This window comes from Heterocephalus glaber, unplaced genomic scaffold, assembly GCF_053883595.1.
Source record: "Heterocephalus glaber isolate CG9 unplaced genomic scaffold, H.glaber_assembly_v1.0 deba00001072, whole genome shotgun sequence".
Classification (NCBI taxonomy): domain Eukaryota; kingdom Metazoa; phylum Chordata; class Mammalia; order Rodentia; family Bathyergidae; genus Heterocephalus; species Heterocephalus glaber.
In genome coordinates, this window is record NW_028258189.1 from 678,438 (window position 1) to 691,810 (window position 13,373).

A 13,373-nucleotide genomic window follows, 5' to 3' on the forward strand; every position below is an offset into this window, starting at 1 on the left:
TATGGTCTTTGGTGAGATTAGTGCTATCACAGAAATGGAGAAAATAATTTTGGATGTGATGTAAGGTTTTATGTACCTAAACCAAGCAGCCTCATTGTTTTTGTTTCATTCCAAGTGCAAAGCATATTGGAGGGAAGGATTCAAGACACCTTTATTAAATGGAGAAAAAAGAACCATTAATTTCTTATTAATGAGCAAGAAGCATCAACCAAAAAAAATTTAAAAATTCAGCATGTGTGAACAAATGGAAAAATATGGGAGACGTGGGCCTGGGATTTACCTCAGTGGTTCAGGCACCTGTGTTGCAAGTGGAAGGTCCTGAGTTCGATCCCCGGTACCAAAAAAAAAAAAATATATATATATATATATATATGGGAGACAACAGGAAACTGGGAGTGAGGGAAGAGCAAGAAATATGAGCTAGAACAGAATTGTTGGAGAGAAGATGGAATGGGAAATGTAGAATTGTGGGAAAAGGAAGTTAGCATGGATAGCGAATTATGGAGAAGACAAAGCATCATAAGAAAGCAGCAGATATTGGAAGCAGTGGGGATACTGAAGAAAGAGGAATTAAGAGAAAGACAAAAGAGTATGGGAAGAAAGCCATGAACTATAATGGAAAAAGAACTCTACTGAGGAATTGTGAGACATGGGAAATTTGGGGACAGAAAAGAGATGAAAGAGAATAGAGAATAATGAGGGAAAATAATTATAGCAGACAATGGACACTTGTAGGAAAGAGTGGAGAAGGAAAAGTCGTGGGACAAAGAACTGTAAGCCATAGAGAAAATTTTGGGAAACAAATTGTGGGAGGCAGGACACACTATGTGGGGATAAAATGGTGAGGAAAGAAGGATTGTAAAAAAGAAGAGAAATTTGAGATAAACAAAAAACGATCTATGAGTTTTAGGATGAATTATTGGAAAGACAGGACTTGTGGAAGGGAAAGGGAATGTTGGGGCAGAAGAGAGGATGTACGAAAGGTGGGAATCAGAGGAGGAATGGGGCGCCGTGAGAGAAGTATGTGAAATTGGAATTGTACAAAAGTCAAAAAACTGGGCAAGAACAGACAATTGTAGGGGGAAATGGGAATGTAGAAGACACAAAGATTCATGGGAAATAGGATGAACAATGGAAAAATAGGGAATATATGAAAAACAAAACATGGTAAGAAAAAAACAGAAGAGTAGGAAAGTGAGGATTATGGGGGAAGGGCATTTTAGTACAACAGATTGTGAGAAATGGATTGTGGTAAAAACACAATTGTGGGAGTAGAGATTGTGTCAGCGCAAGGAATTGTGGAAGGGAACAATAAATTGTGGGAAGAAGGGATTATGGCAGAACAAGGAACTGTGGGAGAGACTAGTGAATTGTGGGAAGAAGGGATTGTGGCAGAACAAGCAATAGTGGGAGGGAACATAAATTGTGGGAAGAAGAAATTGTGGAGGAATAAGCAATTGTGGGAGGGAATGTTGAACTGTGGGAAGTGGGATGGTGGAAGAACAAGGAATTATGGGAAGGAGGGCTTGTGGCAAAACAAGCAATTGTGAGAGGGAACATAAATTGTGGGAAGAAGGGATTGTGGGGGAACAAGGAATTGTGGGAGGGGACATTGAATTGTGGGAAGGATTATGGGCAGTACATGGAATTGTGGAAAGGAGGGATTATGGCAGAACAAGGAATTGTGGGAGAGACCAACTAACTGTGGGGAGGTGGGATTAAAGCAAAACAAAGAATTATGGGAAGGAGAGATGGTGACAGAACTAGAAATTATGGGAAGGACTGATTGTGGCAGAACAACAAATTGTGTGAGGGAACACTGAGTTAGAGAAACAAAGGATTGTGGCAGCACAAGGAATTATGGGAGGGAACACTGAATTGTGGGAAGGCAGGACTGTGCAGAAACAAGGAATTGTAGGAAAGAAGACAAGATTGTGGCAGTAGCAAGTTTTGTGGGAGAGAACAATGAATTATGGGTAGGAGGTATTGTGGCAGAAACAAGAAATTGTGGCATAGAATGTTGAACTGTGCAAAGAAGTAATTTCCCAGGAACAGGAATGTGGAATATATTAGACAACTGTTGGAAGCAGGTATTGGGGCTAAAACATAGATTTCTGAGAGAAAAAAATAAGTTATTGAATGGAAGTTTGCATCAGAAAGGATTGCAGAAGAGACTAGACAACACAACCGTGGGAAGAAGGCATTGCGGCAGAAATGAGGGGTTTTAGCAAGGACACCGTTTTGTGGGGGAAAATGGCGTTGAGGGAGAAGGAGAAATAAAGCTGGAAAGGCAGAGAGGATAAACTGTGGGGAGGTGGGTTTGTGTGAGAAACAAACTGAATGTGCCCCCATGCTAGGGTGAACTCCTTTCCACTGTTGCTAGCACAGATGTGCTGTGAAAAGCACATAGCTGATGTGGTTTGTCCAGCTGTGCATTGCAGGCCCATCTGCCATGTGATCAACCCTACCAAATCAACAATACCCATTCAGTAGGATGCTTCACCCAGGATCGCACATAAAGCAAAGTTATGCATTGATCGGTTGGCAAAAATGGGACAATCGGCTGGCAGGAAGCCTCTCTGATCCTCCCCCTAGAAGGAATAGCTCAGTATTTGCTAATCCAGCACGAGGGGAGACTTCATAGAACGCCGCTAACTTGAATGACGAGAATCAACTGTGTTCGTTAAATGAGTGCATTAATGGAAGGCCGTCACAGAAGCATGAGTGAAATGCTGTGTGGTTTTTGAGACAACTTCCAGGTGAAGGCAGCGGGCAGAGCTCCCTGGCAGGGAGATGGGTGAGCAGAGCCCTGCCGGGAGGCGCAGCATGTGCAGAACTTCAGGCGTGGAAGACTGCAACATGGGCACCACTCACGAGCAAGTCCCAAGACCGGACCTTGAGGGCCTCAAAGGAAGCGCTGTGACTTCTTCCGCCTCGTGTGGCCGGAGGAAGCCCCTCAGTTTCCGGCACAGCGGGGTTAATAGCAGAGCATCTCTCCCATAAGGTTGCTGTGTGGGTTAAAATAGATTGCGTCTTACCCAAGAGTCTTAGCCAAGAGCCTGGTGCACGTCAAACACCCAAAGGGATTCAGCTATTTCTGTTGTCGTAATTTATGTTACGGGGTCACTGGATATTTCCCTTCAGCTCGATCATAAGGTGTTTCAGGCCAAGTTGTGGGAAGCTTGGCTCGGAAAATAGTCTGAAGTCAGGTCCCTAAGGACCTTGAGTTTAGGTTTGGAAACGGAGCTTCTTTCTCTCTCTCTCTCTCTCCCTCTCTCTCCCTCTCTCTCTCCCTCTCTCCCACTCTCTCTTTCTCTTTCTTTCTTTTGTCCTTGCTTTTGGGGGGCAGGAGTGGGTTTAAGACCAAGTTGTGCTGTAGCCTGGAGCTAGCAGTGAGGAGAACACAGAGGGGGGCCTTCAGGGGGTGCTGAGCAATGAGAAGAGGCCCAGGATGCAGGGAGGGCCCACGTGAAGGGCAGAGGAGAGGAGAGAAGGAGGGCTGCGATTCGGTGAGGTCAGAGTGGGCTTCCGGCCAGGGCTCTCCCCGCTGCCGTGGAACCGGCCCCTTGGGGTCCCGGAGCCGCCGATGGGGGCCACAGCTGTGCTACTGACCTGGGTGACGTTGGCACAGAGGGATTTAAAGGTCTGGGCCGGGGTGGCGAGTTGGAGGGTAAGCACTTAACAAACGAGACAGAAGAGGAGCCTGGCGTGGGGCAGGCCCTCCGAGGAGCACGACAAGTCCAGGTGGCCTTGGCGGAAAGCCAACAGCGCCGCGACGGGAAGACCGCCTGCTACAGTCTTCCCGAATGGAAGCAGGGCAGTGCTCGCCGCCGCGGTTCTTCAGTGGAGGAAGGAAAGGGGCGAGGGAGGGAGGAAGGTGGGAGGGAAGGAGAGAAAGAAAGGAGGGAAGGTGGACTGCTGGAGGGTGTGAAAGAAGGAAAGGACAGGGAGGTACAGAAAGGAGGAAGGGAGGAAAGGAAAGAAAGGAACGTGGTGGGGGGAGAAGGAAGAAAGGAGACCGGGAGAGGCCGGAGGTAGCCAAGCTTGGGGCATCGCTCACAAGGAGGTCAGCTTTTCCCACTGTCTCCTGCGAAGGCCAGGCAGGCAACACGGGCTCCTACGCCCTGTACAAACCTGGCTCCCGGCGGCGCCTGTGAAGCAGGGATGCACCCCGGCCTAGTTACAACAGATGGAGCGCGCAGAAGGGCCACCCGTACCTCGGCTTTCCCACCACCCCAGCCGTCCGCCGCCCCCGGGGAGAAACAGATCTCAGGAAGAGGGTTTGCAGTGCGCGCCATCCTCGCTTGGGGCTGCGGGCAAAGCAGCAAGAGGAGATCCGATTCTCACACCCAACCAGCCTGGTTTCCCTGTGCAGCCAGGCAGCTGCCGCTCGCTTCCCGGGCTTGGTGAGCCTGGTGCGCTCCTTCAGCGGCAGGGGGACGCGGGGCACCTATTTCAGTGGAAACGATTCAGTCTCTGCACTCTGCCTGCTCGTCATTAGTGAGTCCCCGTCGACAGAGCTGTGCAGGGGACTTCTTGAGCTTCAAAGCGAGATTATTAAGGAGAAATGACTGTCACATCTTGTAATTTGGATAACTGCCGCATAGATGGAGGATGGAAGCAGGGAGAGGGGAAGAAAATAAAGCCTGATAACTCATAGCCTGCTTCCTCTTTTTTTTTTTTCCAGTACCGGAAACAGTGGCCTTCAAGACCCCAAAACGGCTCCGCAGTCGCACGCAGCCTCCCAAAGGAAAGGCAGCTATCAAACCCTCGGGGGACCTGCCCAGAGGCCCCAAGGAAAGGCTTAATTAGCAGAAATGCATCAAGCTAAAGGAGAACAGCCATCATCACGGCCCTTTCTAGGTCTGAAAGAGTTTGTGCATCTACTAAACTTCCCACCAGACCATTCGGGAACCTGTATTTGGTTTTATTCATCTCTCTAAGAAAAAGTTAGCATTTTCCCTAAATTAGAAAAAAATCAAAATACTGTCTATCTTCAATGAGCCAGAACACAGCTCAGTCAGAATTATGTTTTCCAAAACAGAAGCAAAAGATAAAGGAGGGGAAAGTGTCCAGGACTTGCTTGGCAATGCTGCGTGCAGGGTGGATCTGGGGTCGTGGTAAGAAAGCACTCCGAGGGTATTGCAGGAGGCTTCCCAGACCCCCAGGCCACACACACGCTGAGTCGAGTCAGGCCCACTGCCCACTCCTTCCGAGGGTGGAGGACAGACATGTGTTCTTCAGTGTCACAACCAGGCAGCATGTAAGAGCCTTAATGAAGCTTAGGGAAATAGAATGTTCCCTTCAGCCCCCAGCCCACTCCCCACAGCTGAGCTGTGCTTTAAAACCTGAAATAGCACCTTCTTCCCCCCAAAGGTAGGGCTGAATAAAAGCTAAACAAGTGAGACAAAACTCAAAGCCAATCCAGTTCAAAGAACTCTCCCCAGGTGGACAGGAAGGAGACCAATGGTCTCCTGTCATTTCCGGTTGCCCGACTGAATGAGCACAGCGTAGGTGGCAAATGAGGACGTGGCTTGGGCCATCCAGCTGGCCAGCTGCAGAGCCCCGCCTGACCATCTGTCCCCAACATGAGTCCAGACTGCAAGGGCCTTTGAGCCCTTGGTCATTTGCTTCACTGTTGACTCCAAGATCTGGATGTGGTGGGTGCAGGGTTCCTCACCCTGGTGACATTGGGGTTATTGCTGGGGGCTGCCCTGGGCACTGGAGGATGGTTAGCAGTGGCCCTAACCCTGATCCACTAGACGCCATTAGCAATCCTACCACCACCACCCCAGGAGTGATAACTGAAAATGTCTCCAGATAATGCCAAATGTTCCCAGCAGAGGAATGGGAACAAAATCATACCCCACGAGGGCTGGGGATTTAGCTCAGTGGTGCCACCGTCTGCCTCAAAAGCACAAGGTTCTGACTTCAATCCCTGGTACATAAAAAACAGAAAACAACATACCCCTTGAGAGGCACTGGGTTGGAAATAGGGATGTCTCCCTGCCTGAGGCAGCCTTGTCTTCAAACTCAACCAGCACATGAAAACACCCACTCTAACTTCCCGAGCCAAGTGTGTGAAGCATGTGTTACTATGATAAAATACCCAAGTTAAACAACTGAAAGGAACTAAGGTTTAGTTTGGCTTACGGCTCCAGAGACTGCAGTCCATGGTCACCTGGCTTCATTGCTTTGGGCAGAAACATCATGGTGGGCAGCAAGCGGAGGGGCAAAGCTGCTCACCTCATGGTAGCCATGAAGTAGGGGGCAGCACTGAGGTCCCTATATTCCCTTTAAGGGCATGCCCCTTGCCCCCCCCATGTCACTTCCTCCCAGTAGACCCTACCTCCTAGTGGTGCCATCATCCCCCAATATACCATAGCTGGGGACTTAAGCCTTTGGAGGACATTCTACATCCAACTGGTGGCAGAAACCAAGTTATGACTACCCTGCAGGTACACATGCATTGTCACATTTCTCCACGCCCACATTCTCAGATTGCTCCTCCAGCCTTGGTGACCAGACCGCTTCTGACTTCTCACTGACTCGTGGCAGAGAAGAACTTCCTCTTCAGAGCTCACTGATCTCTTTTCCCATCTGAACTCCAGTGTGAAAGTGGGGAGTTGTTTTGCTCTTACTCACTCACCATAATCACTTCCTGTGGCTGCTGTCACAAATGCTTATAAACACGCTGGCTTACAACAACAGGAATTGATTCACAGTTCTGGAGGCCAGAAGTCCAAAATGGGGGCTCTGGGGGAGCGTCTGTCCCTTGCCTTGCCCAGCCTCTGGTGGTCAGCCCTTGGTTTGTAGCTGTATCTCTCTCTGTTCCATCTTCATGCGGCCTCCTGCTCTGCGTGTCTCTCATGAATCTAGAGCCCACCAGATGACCCAGGAAATCTCTTCTCAAAATCCTTACTTATACTGGAAAGACTTTTTTTTTTCAAAGAAGGTAAAATACAGGTCCCAGGGAATTGGATGTGAACACTTCTTTTGGGAAGGCTGCCATTTCACCACTGCACGGATGCCTAATGGTGTCGTTGTGTTATTGTGTGTATGCGCCCGACCCCCTATCAGGACTGTAGGTGAGTTCATGGTAAACAGGGACCCTTAGTGATATTACAGGGGATCACTGGACCAGGATAACTACTGCCCAATTGGGCATAGAGGATGGCTGGAATGTCTTCTATTCAGAACCCTTGACCTGGACCTGGGATTTAGCTCAGTGGTTCTGCTGCCTGCCTCGCAAGCACAAGGACCTGAGTTTGATCCCCGGTACCAAAAAAAAAAAAGAAGAAGAAGCCTTGACTTTAAAAGATTGGTATAGAAATATCTGGTATACATCCAGATTGCCCACAACACTGGGACCAGGAGAAAATGACAGAGTGGGGAGTGCCCAGATATGGCCCGTCTCAGTAACCACCAGCATTACTGTCACTCTCTGTTGGGCATCCCTTAAATTAAAGGCACTATATTCAGTGATTCCAAAGAATCATTTGTCTACTTTTTATTATAAGTTTTAAATTTCTTGGTCTAAGTTTGTATTTTCTTTTATGTATCTGTTTATTTGGTGGTGTCAGGAATCAAACCCAGGGCTTCATGCATGCTAAGCACATACTCTACCGCTGAGCTGTACACCAGCCCCTGAATTTGTAAGTTCTGGGACAATGATAAACTCATTGAAATGTTGCAGGTATAGCACAGAGAACTATTTTTTCTGAACCTTTTGAGATTAAGATGCAGACCCCATCACCCCAAAATACTTGAGCGTGTAATTTACACTCCATGTGACTTGTCCCCTAAGTGTCCACCTATGGAAGCTTGATTCCCAATGTAAAGATCCTGAGAGGTTCTGGGTGTTTAGAAGACGGCTCCAAGGAAAGGTGATTAGGCCACAGGGACCCCTCCTTGGAAAGGACCAATGCCCATCTCGAGAAAGTGGGGCAAAAGTGGACTCATTACCACGTGATCACTTTTTTTTTGTACCGGGGATTGAACTCGGGAGCTCGCACTTGCAAGGCAGGCGCCAGAACCGCCGAGCTAAATCCCTGGCTCAACCACGTGATCACATTTGCACACGCTGCTCACCTTTCTTGTGTACACCCCACCACATAATGCTGACTGCCATGTTGTGATGTTGGCCACCATGTTGTGATGCAGCCACAAAGCCCTCACCAGAAGGTGACACCAATGCCATGTTTTCAGACCTCCAAAGCTTCAGAAACTTTTTTCCTTTATTGTGTCCCCAGCCTCAGGTGTTATGTCATAGCAACACAGAACAGAGAGGCTAAGACAACACAACCAGAGCCTACTTCTACACAACCACACTACAACCACCAAGTTGAAGCCCTTACATGCAACTTGTCATGGAATCCTTAGACTTCATTCTGGTTCCACCAGTTCTGCCTAAAAGCACAACTCAGAGTTACAGAGCCCAGTTTGTGACTATACACAGCCTTTGTTGCCATGACTTTTTAGTATCTTTCAGTTTAAACATTCCCTCAGGCTTTGACTTTGTCAACCTTGATACTTATGTTTTCAATTGTGAGAGTTCCCATTTCCCCTGTTACCAATACTCATTACATAAAATTTACCGCTTTGAAACTTTATTTTTTACAGTAATAGTTATTAAACCTAGGGCCTTTGCACTAAGCTACCTCCTCAGCCTTTTATTTATTTTTTTTTCTTGAAGCAGGGTCTCACTAGGTTGCTCTCAGAGTGCTGGGATTATAGGCACCAGCCGCCATGCCTGGCCTAAAACTGTTAAGCCTGTAGTTGAGTAGCATTAAGACCTTCACACTGTTGTACCACCATCACCACCACCAGCTCCAGAACTTTCATCCTTGTAATAAAACTCTGGAGCTGTTAAACACTAACTTCCCACGACATCTGCCCGACCTCGGACAACCCCACTCCCCTTTCCATCTCTGTGGGTTTGACTGTTCGAGATTCCCCAGGTAAATGGAGCCCCAGCATCTGTCTGTCCGCCAGAGGCCCCTCTCCCTCTCCCATATCATGACGTCTTCAAGGCTCACCCACGTGTGTCGGCATCTTTTTTAGGAGTGCTGTTCATCTGTCCACAGACACTCAGAAGCTGAGCAGCTGCGAGTAGCACTGCTGCAAACCTGCATGGAGCACACTTGCTGGCTCGGTCTGCTGCATCCTCAGGGTTAGACTGCAGTTCCCCATCTTCCCAGGAATGTGGCACAAGGTGGTGCTGTCGCCTTCTCCCTGCGTCCCCTTAGGTGACACATGACTCAGATTACTCCAGGGTTTGGAAAGTCCACTTTGAGTTGTTGTTCCTGAACCACTGGTCCAAGGATTTTTGAGGACAGAATCATCTCAGTAACTCGTGTTCCCTGGAAGACAGGAAAATAAGTACAGTGGACCCTTGAGTTATGACCGGCCTGACATACAAACAACGTAGGCAACTACCAGAATTTCAGTTTTAACTTATGACCAAAGTCTTGAGTTACGACCCAAATGCCGGCCGTTTGGGCTTCCGGATGGTCTCAGATACAGACCGAACCCTTAAAGAGCTCTGGAAGGAACATGACAGCATCCTCTCCTGTGTGGGGTTCACTGAGAAATCCTGGGCCAGGCTCTCTCTAAGGTCACTGAGCTCTGCCTGTGAACAGGAGAGAGACTCTGAAGGCTGTGTGGAGGAGCCTGAGCCTTCATTGACTAATTTGAGTTACAACTGCCCTCAGGAACGAATTGAGTTTCTAAGCCAAGGGTCCACTGTACAACTGACTCCGAGTTTCTTTTTATCCTTCTTTCTTTGTTGTTCCTTCCTTTTGTTCCCCCCTTTTAAAGACAGGTCTTGCTCTTTTATCCAGGTCGGCCTTGAACCCCTGGGCTCAAGGGATCTTCACATTTCAGCCTCCCAAGCAGCCAGGACTACAGGCACAGGCCACCACGCCCAGTCCAAGTGTCTTTCAGTGCCTGCGCGCAGAGGCGTTGGAACTCCAGTCTACCCAGCGGCTTGCTTGAGGCTGTGCTGGTGATAAGCAGACTCACTGGGACTGCATTCGCCATTCATAGCAAGGACTTCCGGATGGACCAAGAGTGGCATCTTTGTCCGGCAGTCTCTCTTGCAGCTGTGTTTGATCACCAAGGCAGCCCAGATGGGCTGGGTCACTCCTGGGACATCTCTCCTCAGGGTGTGGCCTCAGCAACACCCTAAAATCGGAAACATAGGCGCGCAACATGACACCCTAAGTAAAAGATCCCCCCCATGATAGGTCTTAGCTCAGAAGCAAGCACATGCACACACAGTTGGCTCAGCAGCCCCTCTAGTCTAATACCTGAACTGGCTCCTACACGAATATAGTAAAAATACTGTATAAAAGTACCTTCAGGCAATATGTACAAGATGTACATGAAACATGTTAATTTAGGGTTAGATTTGTCCTATCCTCTAGGTAGCTCATTATGTGTATGCAAATATTCAAAAAATCTGAAGTCCAAAATGCTTCCAGTCCTGAGCACTTTGCAGAAGATACTCAGCATGTTATAGTTCTAATCCATTGGTTCTAATGGATCTAATGCATCAAAAGAAACCTCGTATCAGAGATTCTAAAGTGGCAGCCAGGCGTGGTGGTATGTGCCTGTAATCCCAGCACTCAGTAGGCTGAGGCAAGAGGATTGCAGTGAGTTCAAGGCCAGCCTGAACTGGGGATTCTAAAACAACACTTCATAAAAAGAGGACAGGGTAGGTAGGTAGATAAGTAGGCAGGTAGATAAATAAATAGCTATTCTCCACGAAAACAAAGGATGAGTCATTCTGTTGAGAAAATACAAGGGAAAATTATTTGCCTGCAAAATAATCGGTTGCTTATAGTAGGTGTCCAAAACTCCTTTGATGTCTTTGTTGGTTCAGCCACCCACCAGAACCCAAGACCCGTGCAGCAGCAGCATTGCCTGAAGTTCACGGTGGATCTTCCCCACCTAGAAGAACTCGTGAAACATAACTGCTAAATGAGCATCTGCTGAATGAGTGAACTTACTTCCCTGGAACGTTAGTCCCTCTACATTAACTAAGCGCGTACTGCATGTTCCACGGTGGTTGAAGCAGGATGGACCGATGCACCAGCCCATAATTCCTTGTCAGGGACCGAGACCACTGCCTTTCTGCTGGGGTTTCGGCCAGCAGAGATCTAAGTCAGCCCCCAGCATTCCAATCCCTGCTGTCCATACACCTGTCCCAAGTTACTTCATTTAGTCTTAACCCAGGTATTTCAGGCAAGGGCAACTTAGCAGATGTAATAGATCCCGAAACAGCTGACTTTAAGAAAGGGCAGTTACTCTGTGGGGCTGAGCCAAGCGGACCAGCCCTTAAGGGGTACAGGATTCTTCCTACAAGGAGACAGAGGCATGAAAAGCATGTTTTTGGCTGCTGGCTTTGAAGGAGGTGACAGGGAGGGCACGGGTGGCCCTTTAGGGGCTGAAAAGAACTGCCAGGGGGCCAGCAAAGAAACAGGGACCTCAGCCCTACGAGAATGAGCAACCCAACCCTGCATAAGCACCAGAGCTGGGGAGAGGGCCTGTGGCGGCCACTGTCCCGTCACTGCACATGCCCTCCTAGCAGCCACAACTTGGAGGACGACAGATTTTGGCTCATGGCTGTAGAAGGGTCAGTCCATGTTCAGCTGGCTGCAAGGCAGCAAGGGCTTGGTGGAGGGTTCTGGAGGAGAAAGCTGCTCACATCATGGTGGCTGGGAAGCAACAAAGGGGGAGCCGGGAAGTAGAGACACCCTTCCAGGTCACCCCAGTGACTGACTCATCCCCAAGCAAGCCCCACTTGATGACTCCAAGTCAGCTATGGCACTCCGTGATCTGAAGATCCATGATCGCCTTTGGGGAACGAGGAGGATGCTCTACATCCAAACCCTGACGGGACCCAAGGTCTAGATAAGAGCCAGGGTCCAGGCCAAAGGCTGGAGTGCAGCCTGGTGGAGGAGGATCGGAGAGGGTGGCCATGCCCACCCTGACCTTTGACCTAACACACGGGCACAGTGTGAGCCAGTGATATGTAGCAATTTGGGATGGAGCCACAAAAAAATAATACAGAGTTCAAAATGGCATAATAATACCACAAGCAGACCGCACAGCTGATGCTGCTAGTGACAGAGGGGAGGTCTGCATCACACTCGGCCAGTGACTCAGAAACGAAGAGACCCTGGTTCTATTTTCTGAGGTATTCAGTCACCTCTCACCAAGTGGACAGAGCCCCATCCCTAGCTGGCCGTCAGCCCAAAGCTTGTGTTGTATTAGTGAGGGTAAGGCCCTGTGCCAGGGGAAGTGGGAGATTCTTCTAAAACAGAAGCACAGAGCTGGGTGGGGGCGCCTAATCCCAACACTCAGAGACTGAGGCGAAGGATCGTCATGAGTTCAAGGCCAGCCTGGGCCACACAGCAAGTTCAGGGTCATCTGACTACATACACCCTTGTAGAAACCTGCTGTTTTGTGACCCTTCCCTGTGTCATGGGGGAAGGAGGGAGGGGCACTGCGCCGGCACCGCTGGTCTGTTCGGAGAGATTAAGAGCTAGAAGGCCCAGGGACTTAGCTCAGTGGTGCCACTGCCTGCCTCGCAAGTGCAAGGTCCCAAGTTTGATCCCTGGTACCAAAAAACCAAGGAATAGTGCGTTGATGGCTTATCTACAGAGTGGCTCTGCTCGGCTGTGTCTGTCCTGCATGATGTCCTCCCCCTGGGATACCAGCCAGGGCCTCCGGACCCTGCCAGATGTGTCCCAGAACCGTGAAACAGTTTTGCTTTATAATTTCCATGGCCTGCAGCACCATGTCATTAGCAGCAGAAAATGCTACCCAAGGACCTCTCTCTGACTGTTGCACCTCGGGAAGGACGGGACTGGTGGCAACTGAGGCCCAGGTGCTGCCCAGAACAAGAGCTTACCCGGGAATTGTGCGGCCACAGAGGCCCCTGGTTCCAGGTGAGGAATCCTGACAGACAGCCAGCTACGGACAGGGCTGAGGACGACAGGGCTGGGGACAAAGCCCCCGAGAGCAGGCGCACCGGCTTCCAAGGTACGCACCTGTGTTCTGTAGAATAGTTGTTCCTTGCTAGGAAATGAGAAAAGGGAAAGAAAGACAAGCTCTGTTTCTCAGCTGAAGAGATTACTGAGATGCAAACAGCACGAGGGCAGAGCTACCTCAGTTTTCGTGGGCAGGGGGGTGTGGGTAGGGATGGACACCAGGAAGCTGCAGGACCCCCAGACCCGCAGCCCCAGGCCTCCTCCCTCAGTGGGGCCCTGGCCCCCTTCCCGGGCCCGGGCGAGTCCTGGCTGGCTTTGGATGGACGTCAGTCAGGCCAAAGCTCTGTGATGTGTGTTGCTGACCCTAGGCCCATC